General features: G+C 40.7%; 1 non-coding gene across 1 annotated transcript; it reads right to left on the reverse strand.

The window, feature by feature from the left end:
- Nucleotides 1-17448: 17448 nt before the first annotated feature.
- Nucleotides 17449-17532, reverse strand: TRNAL-UAA (transfer RNA leucine (anticodon UAA)). The gene has a single exon. It is a non-coding gene; the product is annotated as a tRNA-Leu (tRNA).
- Between the last annotated feature and the right edge of the window lie 3664 nt (nt 17533-21196).

The following is a 21196-nucleotide window of genomic DNA, read 5'->3' on the forward strand; positions in this document are numbered from 1 at the left end:
GTAATATGAAAAAAGCATATTTACTTGACTTTACAGGAAAACATGACTGCAGAAAAGCATGCGAGAAATATAGGTTATATCCTAACTTCTTGCAATGGAATGCAACTTAAAATTACTTGGCTGTCGTTGAAAAAATCTACTGAGGATTGTATATATCGCAAAAGCTTAAATAAAATGTTCATTAAGGTGACTGTGTAAAACCATAAAGTAGATATTTTAAGAAATGCATCTTAGTTTCGGTTTGTGGAACGAACCGTTTTTATGCGTATTCATTTTGGGAGGGGGAGGGTACTGAGGAAACAATAAGCCTACGAAAAGAGAAGGGGAATCCATATTTACTACGTGACGTTGTGTTGAACACAATATATCCCTATGGCAGAAATGCAACGAAGAAAATCTCTGAGGACATATTGAACTTTATGAAATTTGTACCACTTTCACACCAGATATTTTTCGAGTGTCTTAGTTCAGACAACAATGATTCTGGATTAATGAGCACTAAATCGTATTTATTTAATAATTCATTCATAATATAATTATAGTGTAAACGTATATTTGAGTTTATGTTCCTATTATTAATTTTCTTACATCACTTACCCTTCCTTCAAAAACCTGTCATCGTACTAAACATTAGCAGGTAAAAAGCTAATTTTATGTATTATATACATGTCAAATGTCATTTACGCACGACCTTTGCATTTGGAATTATGTGAAATCTAAGTAAATCCGTTTTTTTACACTTAGTCTGGTTGGATGGGCCCTAATCCCATTCAGCGCTCTGTTGTTGGCTTTCGGGCAACCATATGCTAAAAGTTCAAGGCAGAAGACATCGAGCAGGAATTCAACGAGTGTCATGCGGGATTTTCACATGTGTGATGTGTACCTTTGCTTGAAATAAGACGATGGATTTGTTTTGTTCAAACCTTCTAAGTTGACTATGATGGAGGGCTAAATGTTAGTGTTCGTCCGGAGAAGACTCTGGAATGTCGCAGACTGACCTGCACCAGGATGATACCACCAACAATTAATAGGCGGTTGTTTAACAATAATTGAATCGTTTGTTGCAGAATCAGCACTTTTCCACTTGTTGACACTATATGAGTTATTAATACTGCCATGATTAATGCACGAAGGGCTACCATTTTGTGCAGGAAAACACTTCTACCATATATCTCTGCCTGTCAGTCGCGAATTAAAGTTTCCGTTTTGTGCAGAAAGAATACTTATCCTGGAGCGGTGTTTTTTTACTTCAAACCAACCCGCTTCACAAAGTAGTTGTGTCAGTTCTTTCAGTTGAGTCGCTAGGAAGAGGTGTGAAAAGAGATGCAAAAGTCGCGTTTCATATAAATCAATTTATGGAGTTTCAGTATGAGGCAAATCATGTCTTAGGAAAATACTGTATTGATGGACTGTGCGTTCATACTTTCAAGTTGCTTATTTCTGCAACCCGTCTCCCTGTGTTACCAACTAGACTTGCTTATCCACAAGGCTGTGTTCCATTAAATGAAAATAAATTAGCAGACAAAAAGAAGTTGGAATCTTACATACCAGAAGAACACCATGAGTTTTATAATGAACTGTTTGCATGGACAACATCAAGCGCAATAGGAGTGAGAAGCATTGTTCAAAGATAAGAGACTTACATGTTACTTGTAATATATTGTGTTGTTTTGTTTTATATATATTTTGAACTTTGGAAAGGGACATAAAAGGAGTATTCTTCTGTTTATTTTTCTATACAATGTGGCCTAATCATAATATGTGCAAATAAGTAAGTCTTACAAATAACTAGTAAATAATGGGTTTAAACACTGTATTTTCTCAGTACAAATAAAGTTCCTTTTGAAATTGAAATGACGTTAAAATCAATGTTACACTTCCTTATATTCTCATTAATGGTGTTTGTTGCAGAAACAGTACGTCTCCACCATTTTCAACAAAAATCTGTAAAGGAACGTATTGGACTAATTCATACAAATAACCTATCTCTCATAGTCATTTCAACAGTAGAATAAGCATAATAAATATGGGAAGGATAGAAATGACATTACACACTACAGACAGTTTTTCCTGTTTTATGAACAATTTGGTACGTTGGAGAAGTGTCGTTTCTGAAACAAACGATTCAATTTTGATAACGGCGGAGTGAAGTCATTCACATTCTGTGTTATTTCTGCACTGTTATTATGTGTGTTCGTACGTGTCTTGTGAATTTATAGGATTGGTTATTATGTGGAATATTTACAATTGTCGCTGAAATAATTTTGATGTGGGACTTGGTTATATGGATCAGTCCCTTTTGTATGATATGAAGCACCGTCTTACTGAGTTTGAATTGAGCGGACTCACATTAAACTATTGAAATAGCGATGCCTACTTACGAGAATTATATTATTAATCTTCTGAGATTAACTACATATTTCAAATGCTATAATAGATCAGTTACGCATTTCTGTTTGCCATGTGTAACGCGTGACTTTTGTGCGGATTTTTTAATTCAACTCATAATATTTTTACGATCGGGTGGTCGTAAAATTTTCATAATGCCATTCTTTCGAACCGCGTGAGTCAAATGCATATTTAGAATGATTATGGCATTTGATATCAACTAATGACCATGTTAATTTAGCCGTGCATATTTTGTGGTATTACCCTGCCCGGCCATGCGCAGAAAATAAATTTTATGTCGCGAGACTAATATTGCAACGTATTATCATTGTGTTTTCCCTATTTTTCATGTTTTATGATTTGTGTAGATTTTACGGTAGTCGGTAGTTTAGGAATCTGCAGATGTTCCATCCTGTTCCAAAAGATGCGACTTATTTTGTGTAATATTTTGTCTATGTGTTAAAATCATCGCTTTTATCGTCCAACCAATCCTGTTATCCATTTTCGTGTGAGGCGCCATTATAGTTTGGTGAAAAAATTTTTTCAGCTTTATTTAAAGTCATGTTGTCCGGCTCCATGGCTAGATGGTTAGCGTGCTGGCCTTTGGTCACAGGGGTCCCGGGTTCGATTCCCGCCAGGGTCTGGAATTTTAACCATAATTAGTTAATTTCGCTGACACGGGAGCTGGGTGTATGTGTCGTCTTCATCATCACTTCATCCTCATCACGACGTGCAGGTCGCCAACGGGAGTCAAATCAAAAGACCTGCACCTGGCGAGCCGAACTTGTCCTCGGACACTCCCGGCACTCAAAGCCTTAGGCCATTTCATTTTTTTAAAGTCATGTTAAGACTTGATTCAGTGTAAGGTCATGTTAGTTAACCGTATCCTCCAGTAAGGAGTACTACAGTTTAAGAAGAAGTGTTATTTACTATTCAGGAATGATATTTCATTTAACGCGTGGCCATTTAAGTAAAACTGCAATTTAAAATTATTAGGATAATCTGTGACACCGAGTGATATTTTTGAATTGGTAACATATTTCGCATCTTTTTTATTTCAGGTTCCAACTGACGGCGGTATCGCCATGTTCGCGCACAAGATACACTGGCGGAAAAATATATCCCACCAAGAGTGGGTTGTGGCAGATTAATGAACGTTGCTCGGCGTGTTGATAAATCTCAAAGGTGACGTTGATTCAAATTTCCCTACAATCGCATTAGCGTGGCGCTAGTAGCGTCCCCATGACGTAGCACATTAGGTTTACTTTAAATGCGGGCTGTTCTGTACGAGATCGTTAGTTACCTGTGAGATTGGATACAGTGACTGTGAGTGGATTAAGAATGCCTTTACGCGACGAAGAATAGACCAGTATCAACAGCTCACTGCGGTTGGAGGAGGCAGTATAATAAGGCTACGTGTAGGTGCATTTTCCTTCCGCGCTATTGCAGAACGACTTGGCAGGAATGTCTCCACTATGCATGCGTGCTGGCAGCAGTGGTCTCCAGAAGGTACGCTCGCAAGAAATCGGGCTTCGGACGTCCCCGTCGCACCACCCAGAGGGAGGACCACCGTATTCGTTGTATGGCTGTGGCGCAGCGGATTGCGTCTGCAGCAGCAATTCGAGCGGCATTTGGCACAATAGTGACGCAACCAACTGTTCGAAATCGGTTACCTGAAGGACAGCACCGAGCCGGACGCCCTACGCCGTACATTCCACTTAGTCCAGACTACCGACGTTTTCGAATTCAGTGGTTTCAAGCGAGAGCTCATTGGAGGATTGAGTGGAGGTCCGTCGAGTTTTCCGATGAAAGCCGGTTCTGCCTTGGTGCCAGTGATTGCACTGTGTTATTAGAAGGAGGCCAGGTGAGCACCTGCATTCCACCAATCTGCGGCATCGACACACTGGATCTACATCGAGAGCAATTGCCTATGACTGCAGGAGCACTCTCGTAGTTATCCCACGCACCCTGACTGCAGATATGTACGTTGGTCTGGTGATTCGACCAGTTGTGCTGCCATTCATGAACAGCATTCCCGGGGGTGTTTTACAACAGGTAATTGTACGCCCCCATGCCACTGTTGTAACCCAACTTGCTCTAAATCGAGCACATATGGGACAGCAACTCCAGCGCCATCCACAACCGACATTAACCGTCCCTGTATTGGACGACCAATAATTGCAATAGGAATGGAACTCCATCCCACGAACTGACACCCGGCACCTGTACGACACAATTCATGCACGTTTGCATGCCTGCGTTCAACAGTCACGTTTTTAATGGACCAGCGTGGGACATTTGCGATAGCTTTCCTCGCGTGGATATTAACCTATAATCTTGTAACTTTAATCAATTAAACATGTTACCTCGACAAATATATTGCGAAACTTTCCGCATTCTACGTTCCTTATTTCATGGCGATTGCATATTTTTCTTCCAGTGTCGTAAATTGTATCTTAAACCTAAAACGAAAATCATATTGTAATCTACATAACGAAATTAGCAAGTTTCTGAATCACCCCAGTACTAGCTTTGATTCCTATGTTGTTCATTTTGGGTTAATTGGCGATCATCCGTCATTATTGTTTAGACAGTTCGGGATTTTATCCATATTTTCAGTTTAACCGATTGCGAGCCAAATATTTGAATAAATTCCACTATTTACTTCACGTATGATTCAATTCTCTATATAATACTCCTTTATGTAATTCCGCCTTTCTACCCACGTCATTATGTAACCCGCCAAGGCCACGAGACCTGGTTTCCTCTCTTGCCATTGCGCACGTGGACTTTGTGCAGGGTGCATGAAAATTCAACGGCAAAGTTTTAGGAATGGATTCCTCATGTGAGGAGGAGAAAACGGAATGGTATAAAACCATGAGCCCGAAATTGTATAATTCCAGAATTATCCGACATTTAAATTGGTTCATGACCGACAGTAGTCAAATACACGACAGACTTTACTTGTTCCCCGAGGTAAAAGTCCAGGGAGCTCACGTGAGCGGAGCGTATTGGGCAAGCATTTGCTTCAACTCCACCCATCCAGCGCCCTGGGTTATAAGTTACACATTAAGGTGTCTACCGGAAAGGGGCTGAAATGTGCAGGAGCGGCAACGTGCTTGGAGTACGGCTGTCTACAATATGCTAGTGGTATGTCTTCCAAGTAATCATGAATGTAGTACGCAAGGAATCGGTGTAGTTCTCTTCCGCATTAATGCAGGGTCCGAACAAGCCATCACCAAGAACTGGAGGGGACAGGCTATAATCTGTAGGTCGTTAAGAGCCACATCAAATTTATTCGCAACGTAATTACTTGGGTAACAGTTGTAACCAGTTTCTAGTATTTCATTCTGCACGTGTTGGCGAGCACTCAGTAAATACATACTCGGACAGCGCTGTAAATGAGCATTTCCGGACCCACGTCGTCATACCATATTTTTCTTCTCCTCATAATATGTATTCATTCCTGACATTTTATCATAGAGTTTTGATACTCCTGTATACTGTACATCAGGGCCTCTCAAACGCCCAAAATCTCACGCGTGCAGATAGAGGCGCAAGAGCTCCGTGCACTGTGCATCGCTGCCGCTCGGCATGGCTCGGATCAACGCTTCGTCTCTGGGCTACTCGGCTGAGCTCGGCTCAACTCGCCTATACTCGGCTCAAGTCAGCCCGGATTTGGAGCGCTACGGCGCATGTGGGGTAGAGGGAGACAGGCGGAGCGAGCGAGACAGGCGTGAGGAAAGGGAGAGTAAGCGCTATTGCTACAAATCGAGGAGTGGGGGGTCTGCACTCTGGTCAACCAAGCCAAGTCGTCTTTTGCACCGTGCACAGTGCATGCACCACGCGCGTGCACCCTGAGAGGCCCTGCTGTACATATATAGTGCATTGTGCCCGTTCAGCCGACAGAGTGATGAGGATCCACACTGTTGATCTTTCGCAAGACATAGCTGAATCATTATACAGAGTGGTCGGAAGCAACGTGAACCACGTACATGAGCGTTGGAGGAATGATCATACAGATAAATAATTTTAAAGAATATTTCGATATCTCGCGCCGTTGCCATTTTATCTGCTGCTGAAGTCAGCAAATCCTATCGCATCGCGATCGAATTCAAGTGGGTTTTGTGAGACGGTACTGCAAAATTTGCACGTGGTTTAAGACCGGCGTGAGAGCCATCAAACACAAACACACCTTCACTGTCAACCGGTGTCATTGTAGCGTGCTTGCTGCGTGGCGATGGCGACCCTGTCAGCTCGGAGATCAATGTTCAAATCCCTCCTCTGTCAAAGTTTCTTTCCTCGATTGGTGCTCTCAAGCCGGTATGTTGCTTGACAAAATTTCTCAATATTTATCGGGTTTTTACGAGGAATAACTTTCCCAGATACCAAACCATGTTCTTCTCCACAATTTCATAGAATCTTTTTATTTGTTTACTCCACTCCTGCAGATTCCTTTACAGATTTTTAGGTTTTGAAATTTAACCACTAATAGAAGAGCCAGCTGAAGGAGACTTTTGGCGCGTACAGCGGACGAGAGCCCAGTTGCAAGAGCTTACTCGCACGTGGCGAGAGTTGGGATGGGACTTTAATCCACTCCACTCGCGCTGGGGTATGTTCAAAGCATATTATTACAAAGAATACGTCAAACAGCACATATTGAGTAAAAATTGAAATTCGACCTTTTGAACCATGACTCAATATAGCTGTTAAAATTAAAACCGTCAATGAAGGTGAACTCTAGGTAGAATTAGATGGTGAGTCTACAAATCTTTCAGTTTACACCACCGACATGAAGGAAATCTAAATAAATCCTTGTAAGACATCCTGAAATTATGCCAAATTTATTTTTAATTGGATTCGCTATTCTGAGGTTTCTGAAAGAGAACAGGGGTAGTAAAATAGATCTCGTCGCCATAAGACCTATCTGTGTCGGTGCGACGTAAAGCAACTAACAAAATAAATAGATCGATCAGTGATTTTTCGATCAGCCACCGTTCATAACTAGAAGAACTTATAAAACAGAAAGGTGAAAAATTCGGGTGCTCCTATAATTCATTTACAGCTCCACTGAAATTATACGTCATTGAAGATTTACACTCTTAAGAGCATGGAAATTAAATCTACAACTGCTGAGGTGGTTAATGACAGTTATAAAAATGAATGTCGTGAAGTTTACCCTTCAAAGATAGTTATACTACCCCGTAATACCACACCAAGTTTGACTGAAACTGGTTCATCCATTCTATATTTAGTGAAGGAGGACTTATGAAAATTAGGCATTTAACATTAGCATTTCGTAGCTTAGACCTGATCGGAAAATGTAGTACTCAAGTTAAAACAGAAATATGTCACCATACTTTGTTTTATCAAAAATCGAAGCAACTCTTCAGAAGTTCATAATAACACACACACACACACACATGTACTCGGGCACGGCGAACAGGTAGACAGAAAATAAATTTAAAGACTCCCTTACTGACACTGAGTGTTTCTTAAAGCTAGTTCAATATATTTTTTGAAGCTGCAATAAATACACTACATACCTTCCATGATAAATGATGTCCCAGTGCTGAAGTAGAAAATAAAAGCGTTCGACTAAAGAAATAATGCTCCCATGTACGATATAAAAAGAGCAGTACAAGCAGTTGGGATGAACAGAACATACTGGAAGATATTTAATATTTAGGAATACGTGACTAATGAATTTCTGCGATAAGCATTCTTTCCGGCAGACACTTTTGCATATTATGATATGCACACAAATATGGTATCCCTGAAAAACCTTGTATTTCCTAAAATTCACATCAGTGAAGGCAAAAGAGCTTGTTATCCTGCAACAAGTGCAGTGTAGTTGGAGTTGAAGGAATCATCACCTCGTGTTTATAGACAGTAGACAGTCAAGGTGTTATTGCTTGTACGTTACTCGAAGATTACAATAGACGGTGGTGCACAGTGAGAGCGCAATTATTTGTGCACACAGTAGCTAATTGCTAGCGTGTAGAAAAACATGCGGGAGTGCGTATTAATAAATCTGTTGCATATGGTTATCTTCTAACTGCAACCACCTAAACTTGGCAGCGTTTAGTATCAAATGATCAAAGGAATTTATATATACATACTAGCAAGATACCCGTGCTTCGCTACGGTATTATACTGAAATTTATAATTGAATGCTTATTGTTTTAGATATATAATCCGCCGAAATTCGCGATCTGACTCGTCTTCTGCGAGAATACTCCAAAATTCCCGATCTGACTCGTTTTCTATTATTTTACAGCACGTTTCCTCCCATTTTTCAATATTCCTTTCCAGCAATCGATTTCGTACTTCCCGGGCTAGGCTCAGGTATTCCTATAGGTCAGTTGGGTCCGTAAATCTTTGCCATCATTTCCTTTAATCATTTTTAATATGGATAAAATCCTTCAGGAGATCCGGCATGGTGTCATATTGGGTGATTTGGCGGCACTGAACCCGCGGCCGGACTGCATTCTTAGTCATTACCCATCCAGGAGCCGTTTCCAGCGCGGTCCGCACAATTGACGACGGTCCGGAACATTATTATTATTATTATTATTATTATTATTATTATTATTATTATTATTATTATTATTATTATTATTATAACTATTATGTGTTGCTGGAATGATTGATGACAGGAAAAACCGGAGTATCCGGAGAAAAACCTGTCCCGCCTCCGTTTTGTCCAGCACGAATGTCACATGGAGTGACCGGGATTTTAACCACGGAACCCAGCTTTGAGAGGCCGGCGCGGTGCCGCCTGAGCAACGGAGGATACTTATAAGTACATTAATAACAGTAAAATCAATTGGTCTCACATCCTTCTACAACCCACCGCCGTTAAGTTTATTTACCGCCACCCCCCCCCCCCAAAAAAATTAAAAGAAGGCTTGTTTCTTTATGTTTAAGGGAGATTCCAAACACCAATGTTCACGTGTATTACCTTCAGTTTTGAGATATAAGTATCCCCATAAAAGTAATTTACTTTTTTCACTTCATTTCACACTACTCCCCCCCCTAAGTGAACTTTCCCGAAAAAAATACTTGTTTCTTTAATAGTAAAGGATCTTCTAAATACCAATTATCACGACTCTAACTTCTTCAGTTTTTGATTTATGTGTCCTCATGAAAAGAATTCACCTCCTTTACACTCCCGCCCTCAAAGATGGTTTCCCGCCCAAAACGCGTTTTTCTTTGTTTTTAAAGGAGATCCAAATACGAATTTTCACATCTGTAATAACTTTAGTTTTTATTAGATGTATGTATTCTCATACAATTAAACCAATTAATTTTTCAATTCTTTCACCCCCCTCCCCGCCTCATTGGATTTTAAGAGAATACGTGTGTTTTTACTTTTAAAGCAGATTGAAAATTTCAAATTTCACGTCTGTAAAATCTTCATTTTTGATATATCAGTAGCCTAATTAAAAGAATTCAACACCATTTTCAGTCACTTTTACCCCCCGCCTCCACCCAGGTGATATTTCCGAAAACTAAAAATACACGTTCCTTTATGTTTAATAGAGATAAAAAAACCATTGTTCACTTCTGTAACATGTTAAGTTTTTTAGATATACTGTAAAAATTCTCATTTCAAAATTTCACCCCTTTTGAGTTCCCCTTAAGTGGAGTTTCCAAAAACAAATCACCTATGTTTCTTTACATTTACAGGAGATTCCAAACACCCACTTTTTACGTCTGTAACATTTTTCGTTTCCAAGATATTCTGTAGATATAGTCTTTCAAAAATTCACCCCAATTTGTCACTCCTGTTTAACCGCCATTAATTGGATCTTCCGAAAACAAAATATACGTGTTTTTTTATTTTTAAAGGAGATTCTAAATACCAATTTTCACATCTATAACCTTTAAAAGTTTTGAGATATAGATACACTCATTTTAAAATATTACCCACTTTTCACCCCCTCCCTTAATTGGATTTTCCAGAAATAAAAAAATACGTGTCTCTTTATTTTTAAAGGAGATCCCAAACACCGATTTTCAGGTCTGTAATATCTTCAGTTTCTGAGATATAAGTAGCCTCATTAAAGGCATTCTAACCTTTTTCCACCCCTTTTCACTCCTCCTATTGCGATTTTCCGAAAACAAAAAATACGTGTTTCTTTATTTTTAATGAAGATTCTAAATACCAGTTTTTACATCTGCAAACTTTAAAAGTTTGGAGATAGAGATTCACTCATTTTAAAAATTCACCCCCTTTTCACCCTCCCATTAATTGCATTTTCCAAAAACAAAAAAAATGCGTGTTTCTTTATTTTTAAAAGAGATCAAAGGTACCAATTTTCAGGTCTGTAATATCTTCAGTTTCTGAGATATAAGTAGTCTCATTAAAGGCATTCTACCCTTTTTCCACCCCTTTCCACCTTTCCTATTGGGATTTTCCGAAAACAAAAAATACGTGTTTCTTTATTTTTAATGAAGACTCTAAATACTAATTTCTACATCTGTAAACTTTCAAAGTTTTGAGATATAGATACATTGATTTTAAAAATTCACCCCCATTTTCTCCCTCCCATTATTTGGATTTTCCATAAACAAAAAATACGTGTTTCTTTATTTTTAAAAGAGATCAAAAGTACCAATTTTCAGGTCTGTAATACCTTGAGTTTCTGAGATATAAGTACCGGTATCCTGATTAAAGGCTTTCAACCCCTTTTTCACCCTTTTTCATCCCTGCTATTGGGATTTCCTGAAAAAATACGTATTTCCTTATTTTTAAAGAAGATTCTAAATACCAATTTTTACATTTGTAAACTTGTAAAGTTTTGAGATATAGATTGACTCATTTTAAAATTTTACCCCCCTTTTCACCCCCTTACCGAAGGAATATCCAAAAATCCTCTCTTAGCGAGCACCTACATCTTAATATGAATGTATCCCCAAAATTTAATTTCATTATGTCCAGTAGTTTTGGCTCGGCGATGATGAATCAGTCAGTCAGTCAGTCAGTCAGTCAGTCAGGACAAGCTACTTTATATACACTGACTGACAGAGCAAATGCAACACCAAGAAGGAGTGGTTCGAAAGGGATGAAAGTTGGGGAAAAAACGGTGACGGCACGGACGAATAATTGATGTTTATTTCAAACCGATATGCAGGTTACACAATGCGCACGGCATCGACTCAGTAGGATGTAGGACCACCGCGAGCGGCGATGCACGCAGAAACACGTCGAGGTACAGAGTCAATAAGAGTGCGGATGGTGTCCTGAGGGATGGTTCTCCATTCTCTGTCAACCATTTGCCACAGTTGATCGTCCGTGCGAGGCTGGGGCAGAGTTTGCAAACGGCGTCCAGTGAGATCCCACACGTGTTCGATTGGTGAGAGATCCGGAGAGTACGCTGGCCACGGAAGCATATGTACACCTCGCTGAGCCTGTTGGGAGATGCGAGCAGTGTGCGGGCGGGCATTATCCTGCTGAAACAGAGCATTGGGCAGCCCCTGAAGGTACGGGAGTGCCACCGGCCGCAGCACATGCTGCACGTAGCGGTGGGCATTTAACGTGCCTTGAATACGCACTAGAGGTGACGTGGAATCATACGCAATACCGCCCCAAACCATGATGCCGCGTTGTCTAGCGGTAGGGCGCTCCACAGTTACTGCCGGATTTGACCTTTCTCCACGCCGACGCCACACTCGTCTGCGGTGACTATCACTGACAGAACAGAAGCGTGACTCATCGGAGAACACGACGTTCCGCCATTCCCTAATCCAAGTCGCTCTAGCCCGGCACCATGCCAGGCGTGCACGTCTATGCTGTGGAGTCAATGGTAGTCTTCTGAGCGGACGCCGGGAGTGCAGGCCTCCTTCAACCAATCGACGGGAAATTGTTCTGGTCGATATTGGAACAGCCAGGGTGTCTTGCACATGCTGAAGAATGGCGGTTGACGTGGCGTGCGGGGCTGCCACCGCTTGGCGGCGGATGCGCCGATCCTCGCGTGCTGACGTCATTCGGGCTGCGCCTGGACCCCTCGCACGTGCCACATGTCCCTGCGCCAACCATCTTCGCCACAGGCGCTGCACCGTGGACACATCCCTATGGGTATCGGCTGCGATTTGACGAAGCGACCAACCTGCCCTTCTCAGCCCGATCACCATACCCCTCGTAAAGTCGTCTGTCTGCTGGAAATGCCTCCGTTGACGGCGGCCTGGCATTCTTAGCTATACACGTGTCCTGTGGCACACGACAACACGTTCTACAATGACTGTCGGCTGAGAAATCACGGTACGAAGTGGGCCATTCGGCAACGCCGTGTCCCATTTATCGTTCGCTACGTGCGCAGCACAGCGGCGCATTTCACATCATGAGCACACCTCAGTGACGCCAGTCTACCCTGCAATTGGCATAAAGTTCTGACCACTCCTTCTTGGTGTTGCATTTGCTCTGTCAGTCAGTGTATATAGACAAGTGAAACTATCTTTGTTTTTGTGCTTGTCTTGAATGGATTCCAAAACTACTGGACCGATTTCACTGAAAATTTCTCAGTTTGTTCTTGTTACTCCTGAGGTGGTTTAGGAAGTAGTTTGAACGAAATCCGATGGGAAGTTTTTATGAATAATTTTATGTAATTAATTTAATAGCAAAGCCACACTAAGACTGGGGAGAGTTGATGGACAGATTGTCCCTAGGCGATAGCAACTTACGCTGTATCATGATAGCCTGGTAGGAAATGCTATACTGTATATACTGTAGGAGAATGGTAACACGCCGCCGTGTTTATAAAGTACCTTCCTTGTTGGGAGGTTCATGACTGCGCGTATTTATTGGAAATATCAGTCCAACATGCTGTGATCGAGATGTGCTTTCATGTCGTAGGACCAATTTTGATAGGCTGCCAAGTGTGAAGAATGTTGTTATGCAATAGACCGGCCCCATGGTGTAGTGGTAGCGTGCATGCCTCTAACCCGGAGACCCCGGGTTCGATTCGATTCCCGGCTAGGTCAGGGATTTCTTCCTGGACCTGAGGGCTGGTTCGGGTTCCACTCAGCCTACGTGATTAGAATTGAGCAGCTATCTGACGGTGAGATAGCGGCCCCGTCTAGAAAACCAAGAATAATGGCCGAGAGGATTCGCCGCGCTGACCACACGACTTCTCCCAATCTGCAGGCCTTCGGGCTGAGCAGCGGTCGCTTGGTAGACCAAGGCCCTTCAAGGGCTGTAGTTCCATTGGGTTAGTTGGTTGGTTTCCTGTGCAATAGATTTGAAAAGAATTTAAGATACCAGTACTGTGAAGAATATAGAATATCCACAGTGGAATGTCACAAGTTCTCACCCACTCCTAACGAAGAGCAACTGGGGGTTATGAGGACGGGGCCCAAAACGAGCAAAGGCGAGTCTATATAATACGAAATAAGAAGTGAATTATGTAGTTTATGAGTATGTATTCCACAAATCCTCCTAAACCACTAGACAATATCAACCAAACTTGGTACACTTACGACTTCATATCTGGAGATAAACAATGTGGAGGTATGTCACCCCTAGCACACCTAGGGATGGAGTGGGTAGGGCTTGGCTTATAAAAATATTCGAATTTATAGTTTTCAAGGTAGCTTAGATTAACAATGACACTATGAATGTCGATTAAGTCAAAGTTCATTCCCCATCGGCACAGGGGCTGAGAAAGGGTGGAAAATAAAATATCCAATAATGACCGAGATTATGGACATATGTGTGTGTGTTCCATCAGAGCTTCCAATCAAACTTGGTACAAATGTGCATTACTATCTGGAAAAAAATACCGTGGAGGCATACACCCCTAGCATCCCTAGATGAAATGTAAAATTAATCGAAAACGACCGATATTAGTGTCGAATCTAAAGTTTTTGGGGTCTCGGAGATGATCTGTGACACTCTAGATACCGTTTAAGTAAATTTAAGCCCCGATCGGCACGGGGGTTTAGAGGGAGTGAAAAATAATACGTCCAAAAATGATTGAGACTATGGACTTACGTGTATGTACGTTCCAGCACAGCTGTCAACCAAACTTGGCACACAGAATATGACTTAATATCTGAAAAAAATACTGTGGGACTAAGACACCCGCAGGAGCGGAAATAGAAAGAGGTGAATTACAAAAATAATACAAAACGACCAAAATTACTGTGAGGGTAAACACACTTAAACAACCCTACGGGAGAGGTGAAATATAAAAATAATGGAAAGTGACTGATATTAATGTCAAATCCATAGTTCGAGGTCACTGAGTTGACCTGTGATACTCTAGATGTCGGTTAAGTTATACTTCAGCCGCAGTGGAAATGGGGGTTGGAAAGGGGTGAAAATGAATGTAAAAGTAACCGACTTTATTGATGCATGTGGATATACCTTTTAACCAAACTTGGTTTACATATGACTTACTATCAGGAAACAAGTACTGCAGAGGTTAGATACCCCTAGCGCCCCTAGGGGAGGGAGTTAAGTGTAAACAAAATCGAAAACGATCGACTTATATTTGTGCCGAATCCGTAGTTATGTTGATTGCTGAGGTGGATAGTGATATTCCAGTCAAAATGTAAAATGGCAGTCTCCATAGGGATGAGAAGAAAAAGAATGTCCAAAATGCCGGGATTATAGATGTACAGTATATATGTGTGTGTGTGTGTTCCAGCATAGCTCTCAACCTAACTTGGAACACATTTGAAAGATACAGGTTAAGGATGTGAGACATCCCTATCAACCCTAGGGGTGGGGATTGGAAGGGAATGGCATGTAAGAATAGTCGAAACCAACCATTTATTATTTTTGAACCCATAGTTTGCGGGGTCGTTGAGATGAATAATGACATTCCGAATGTCGTCTAAGTCCAAGTACAACCCTGTCGGCATGGGAGTGAAAAGTTATGAGACTGAAAACACCCAAAATAATCATGATTATGGATATATGTATATGTAACAGCATAGCTCTTAACCAAACTTGGTACACGTACGGCTTACTATCTGGAAAAAAGGAACAAAATACTATGGAGGTGAGAAATTTCTACCCCGACTAGAGGTGAGGAATGGAAGTGGATGACACGTAGAAATAATGAAAAATAACCGACATGAATGTCAAATCCATTGTTTATATGGCGCTGAGATGAATTGTGACGCTCTAGATACCGTTTAAGCCCAAGTTCATCCTCCATTGGTACGGGGGATGATATGAGGTAAAAAGTTAATAGTCTAAAATGACGGAGATTAGTGTTGAATCCACATTTTTGTGGGTCGCGAGGCTGATTGGTGGCAGTCTTAATGAGAGTTGGAATCGTGAACACCATATCTATAGCGCGACGGGTAACTACATGCATAGCCTTCTATTTTTCTGAAAATGATAAAATTTTTCCCAGTAAGTCCGGGTTTCCACAAGGACAAAGTTTCACTCGAAAATGAAATAACTTAAATCTCGAAATCGAACAAATTTAAATGATTCTAAAACTACATTATATATAGTAAAATATCAATCAACGTCTCAATAAGGAATTCTACAAAAATTCACTTTACACATAATTAACTGGCAATACAAATCTTAAAGGTAAACATTCAAACACTATCCGGGCAACGCTGGGTACTACAGCTAGTATAAGATAAAAATGAAAGTGCAACTCACTTTTAAAACGTGTAACTAATCATAGAATGTGATGTAAAAATTCAAATGAAATCACAGGTGAATTCGATGATGCAGAACACTGTAGTGTTATTGCGTCAGAAGACAAAAGTGCAATTTATGACCTTGTTACCCATCAACTGATTCATCAAGTGAATGTAATATAATTGCCATTGTGCCTTGAGAGCATTGTGAGTCATATGTTTATTTTAATAGTATAAAGGATACTCCTAATCAGCTGTATCGAAGTTGGATAAACTGAACCATCTTCCTTAGGACTAGTTCATGGCTTTTCAACACGACATTGCCGAATCGTAAATCCCTTCCCCGTTCTACGAGCTAACGACTTGCATCGTACCTCATATATCAGCTGGCCCATGCTGAGGTCACACGTCGGATTATAGCAGTGGGTGAATGCAACTTCTAGAGACAATTAATTAAGCGAACGAAATGGTATCATGTTACGGGAATTAGATTTACGTATGAAAAGTGAAATGGAGGTGTGTTTAGGACAGATATCGCAAGAGATTTTTCTTGCAATGGTGACTAAGGAAAATACGGAGCTTTGCCAGGAAAGAGAAAATTTAGAATGTCGAATAATGTTGACCGGAAGTAAAACGCTAAAAACAGAGTCAGTTGAACATGTTTCTAGTATGCACTACACTCAGCATTGTCTAGATGGAGACTTGTCCAAATAAGCATTACTATAAATCCCGAACAACCTTATTGCAGGCAACTGTTTTTTTTAAATTTCGTGTGGCTATTTCTAGCCGAGTGCAGCCCATGTAAGGCAGACCCTCCGATGAGGGTGGGCGGCATCTGCCATTTGTAGGACACTGCGTGTTATTGTGGTGGAGGATAGTGTTATGTGTGGTGTGTGATTTGCAGGGATGTTGGGGACAGCACGAACACCCAGCCCCCGGGCAATTGGAATTAACCAATGAAGGTTAAAATCCCCCGACCCGGCCGGGAATCGAACACGGGACCGTCTGAACCGAAGGCCAGTACGCTGACCATTCAGCCAACGAGTCGGACTGCAGGCAACTGTCATTTGACCGTTTACAAATTGCTGCATCTAACTTACCAGTGTACCGTCAAACATTCTCTCGCCTCGCAGTTATCGTAATAATGAATAGTTCTCTTAACTATTCTACTATCCTTAACGCTCAGTGATAAAAATTTAACAAACGAATAGGAGTACGCAAAGGCATGAACCTAGAGATTACGAGTGAAGACAGTGGAGTGGGGTTAAATAAGAAGACTGAGAGACAGATGAGAATAAAGAAGAAGAAGAAAATGAGGAGGAGGAAGAAGAAGAATAGAGGAGGGAGAAGAAGAAGAATAGGTCGACTTTGATATACTGGCATACTTTTATTTTCTCATTATTTAGTTTAGTGTTTAAGGGATACGTAATATTCAGTCTGAAAAAACATTGCCAGGTGTGGGGTTCGAACCCACGCTCCCTCTCGGGAACCAGAACTTAAGTCTGGCGCCTTAGACCGCTCGGCCAACCTGGCATACATTTTAGAGGAACTAGTTATGAGTATTAAACTGTCCACTATTTATATAGGTCTTCCTCCTTCCTGAAGCATCTGTAAGGTATTCCGTAATCCTGCACGTACCCCTTATAATTCCTTGTGAGTGAACTGCGGAGGTAACCCGCTGATTTCTTAGTATAACCTATCGCCACTCCATGCTTGTGCATACCATACCGGAGCAAGGAAACATTTCGGTCTACTGCGTGACGTCACGCACAGGGAATGAAACTTCCCAGTCTAGGTTTGTCAGATTTGTAAAATTAAACATACTCTCTGACTCTTCACCTCAAGGTCACCACGGTTTTTCCTCGCAGCATGACAAAGTGATAGAGGTGGGATCCCTCGCTGAGTCCGAGGGAAAATCCAACCCTGGAGGGTAAAAGGATGAAGAAAAAGGAAAGAAAGTAATAAAAATAAAATGCAAGAAAGAAAACAAAATGATGACTAATATAAGTAAATTACTGTAGCAGAAGTTAATTTTATGAAGTTTATATTTTTTAGAACAGATTTGTTTGGAATGTACAGGGAATTTAATTTCTTACTCCACAATATAAAATATGTTTCTTTTTCTTAAAGCCCAATATTCTGCTTCGTTAAAATTGAATACATGGGTGGAAGAAGGGTGTAAGTAAGTTTTGTCTCGTTATTCAGTAACTTTCTCATTATTCAGTAACTTTCACAAACAGTTTCCCTGGTAGCTACTCTAGATACTACATGAATGGCTTCACCGCAGTGTCCATAGATGGCATGCGATATTCTGTATTGAGTTGCGCCGTTGTTGTCAAATTGCTCGTGGCTGATTTAACGGCGAGTTAGCACAAGCGAAATGGCTGACGCATGAATAGTCTCGGAAGGAGAAACGTCTGGCATTTCTGCTGATAGAAGTGAATATATATCAAATCGAAGCTCAGATGTTTCGTATACGTGTTTAGAGAAAATATGAAAATAAATGCCTGTAGAAGAGACTCTTCCCAGAATTAGGAAAGCTACAGACGAGGGAAATACGCCGTAATTCTGGCATGTCATATATCAACACAGCTGATAAAAGGTAAGATTGTCTCTTGTATTTCTGTACTGTATTGATAAAATTTGCAGTCATGTAGGTACCGGTACTGCATTTAATATTATTTGAAAGTCTCCATGGACATTTTTATTACCACTGTCGGATATTAATGTAGGAATGTTTGTTGCTTCTCATTGTCTATCTACTATCATGCAAGATGAGTAAATTCGTTGTATCATATATTCAAAAGTTATTATTAACAAGACCCTCATAGATGTAAAGAAATCACACGTTTTTATGTTAAGGAAAATCTCATGTAATCAATCTGTCCATGACCCATTTTGCACTGAAGGTTGATACAATTAGCAAATTAAATTGCAATTTTTTCAATTCCAGATAAAGGAAAACTTTAAGGATATTGAGAAGTGTTGCTTCAGAAAGTGTTGTAATGGTGTATCATTTGATGATCCAGGGAATAATGCAATCCACTGATGCCTGAGTTCGGTCAGAAAGTGATTATAGTTCATGCTATTAAGTACTTCACCAAAGGGATTAGTTCTTTGTAAGAGTCATTGTGCGTTTATGTAATGAAAAGTAATGCCATTGTCGTAGAGACTCCAGGCAGAAATGTGGTTCCCGTGTAGTCACGTAAGGGACTGGAAGCTTACTTTGATTATAAATAAATGTTTCGTTCGGTCAAGGATACAGCACACTGCTTAGAAACAGTCACAAGAACACTGAGAGAGAATTTCACGGAGGAGAAGTAGGTACCGGAATATTGGGGGGGGGGGGGGTGAGAGGGGAGTTGTTCCCTTTGGCGTTCACATTAAAGGGATAACTTGACGGTAACTTAAATATAAAGGAATGACCATCGTTTTAAAAGGAACGGGAAATTTTATGTAACTGTGTTTGCGACATTGATGATCTTTTCAATAGCCAACGTTTGTTCATAACTAATTACGCGTCTTACAGTAATAACACAACTTGGGAGTCTAACATTTCTCTTACGAATAAAACTCCGTATGTTTTATTAATCTAATTCATTTCAGAATGACCCAACAAATGTACAGGCGCGTATATGCACACACAATTCTAATCAACCATGAATGGTCACGCTTACAAATTGCTGTCTGTTTACAAGTCTCTCTTCCTTATGGCACAGCAGTCGGTCTTTACTTTCACTTCGCCAAGCACAGTCACTTCATACACAGCGGTTGTATGTAGACCGCTGGATTTAAATACATGGCTTTGGGCTACACAACACATGATTACTGTTCCTTGGTTCGACTCCAGAGACAGTCCAGTAATTCACACAGTCACAAGCAGTAAACAAATAAACAACAACAGCTTAAGAGTATTCAAGAGCAGGATACTCACAACAGCGAATATTAACACAGGTCCAATTATCCTCACACTCATGTTAGCAGCTTCCCTTCGTGACTCATGGCGATGCTTATTTCACAGATCTACATAAGCACACACAGTACTCTCAAATAGTACACATTCCACCGTTCCCGACGCGTCTTCAGTCCAGCCATTCTCAGGACACTCCGATACCAACAACAGCTCCTCGTTCCGTCCTCGCTGGGATACTATCGACAGCCAACACCTCTATCGCTCTGAGCCCAGCGACCGAACCCAAAAACTGTGAGTCTCACACTGACTCAACCACGGAGTTCAACACTGACCCTGACTCTGAGTCCAGCACCAACTCTGACTCCACCACGGAGCCCAACGCTGACTAACTGTCCGCAGCTAGCCTCCCATTTCATAGCTCGGGTGATGTGAACCAGAATATTAGCGAGGTGGCTAGAGTCAGAACATTCTCGCTGAAACTCCAAGAAACTCACTAGTAAGCCAGCCGGCGAGAGAAATACATGGAAATGCCAGCCATGCCCTCCAGGTCGGCTGGGAACTTCCCAGTCGTCTGACTCACCAGTCCCAATCAAGGGGTACCGAAAGGGGCTACCGCAGGGTTAGCACGTAACTTTCCGATATCCGTGAATGAGAATTAAAAACATTAATTTTCACTGGAAGCAATAAGAATTTCATGAGATTTACTTGGAAATGTGTTCATTCTTTTGGAAATATAAAATACTTCTAGGCGATCGAACATTTTTATAACATAAAAGACGGACACTTAAGACGTCATTAAACACATTCTTGTTTCAGCAAATGGACACTGAAATACAATCAGAAACCAATCAGAAATTATTTCTCCCAAAATGATTAATATACTTTTGATTTGAGGTTTATTGTCAATACCACTTGCATGGAGTTTAAATGTTCAGTGTGGCTCCGAAGGTGCATTACGTAAGACTGGATGCGATGTATATAAATGGTCAATAATTTTACATAATATGTATGCGAAAGGGATTTATGCGAAGAAAACTTGAAGGACTTTCTACGCACGTATACTACAACGTGACGCATATGGTGATTGCTTAGTAATAATATATTATATAACTTGCTGATTAAACTTGAAAAATACAATGTAAGGACCCATGTTGAACATCTGGTAGGCTGATACTGATTCATGTCTTGTATTTCTATGCAGTCTCATAACATTACAAAAATTACCTTATAAATTACGATAGCATCACTGAACATCATTATTATTAATGATATTATTATTAACTG

This window comes from Anabrus simplex, chromosome 2, assembly GCF_040414725.1.
Source record: "Anabrus simplex isolate iqAnaSimp1 chromosome 2, ASM4041472v1, whole genome shotgun sequence".
Taxonomy (NCBI): Eukaryota; Metazoa; Arthropoda; class Insecta; order Orthoptera; family Tettigoniidae; genus Anabrus; species Anabrus simplex.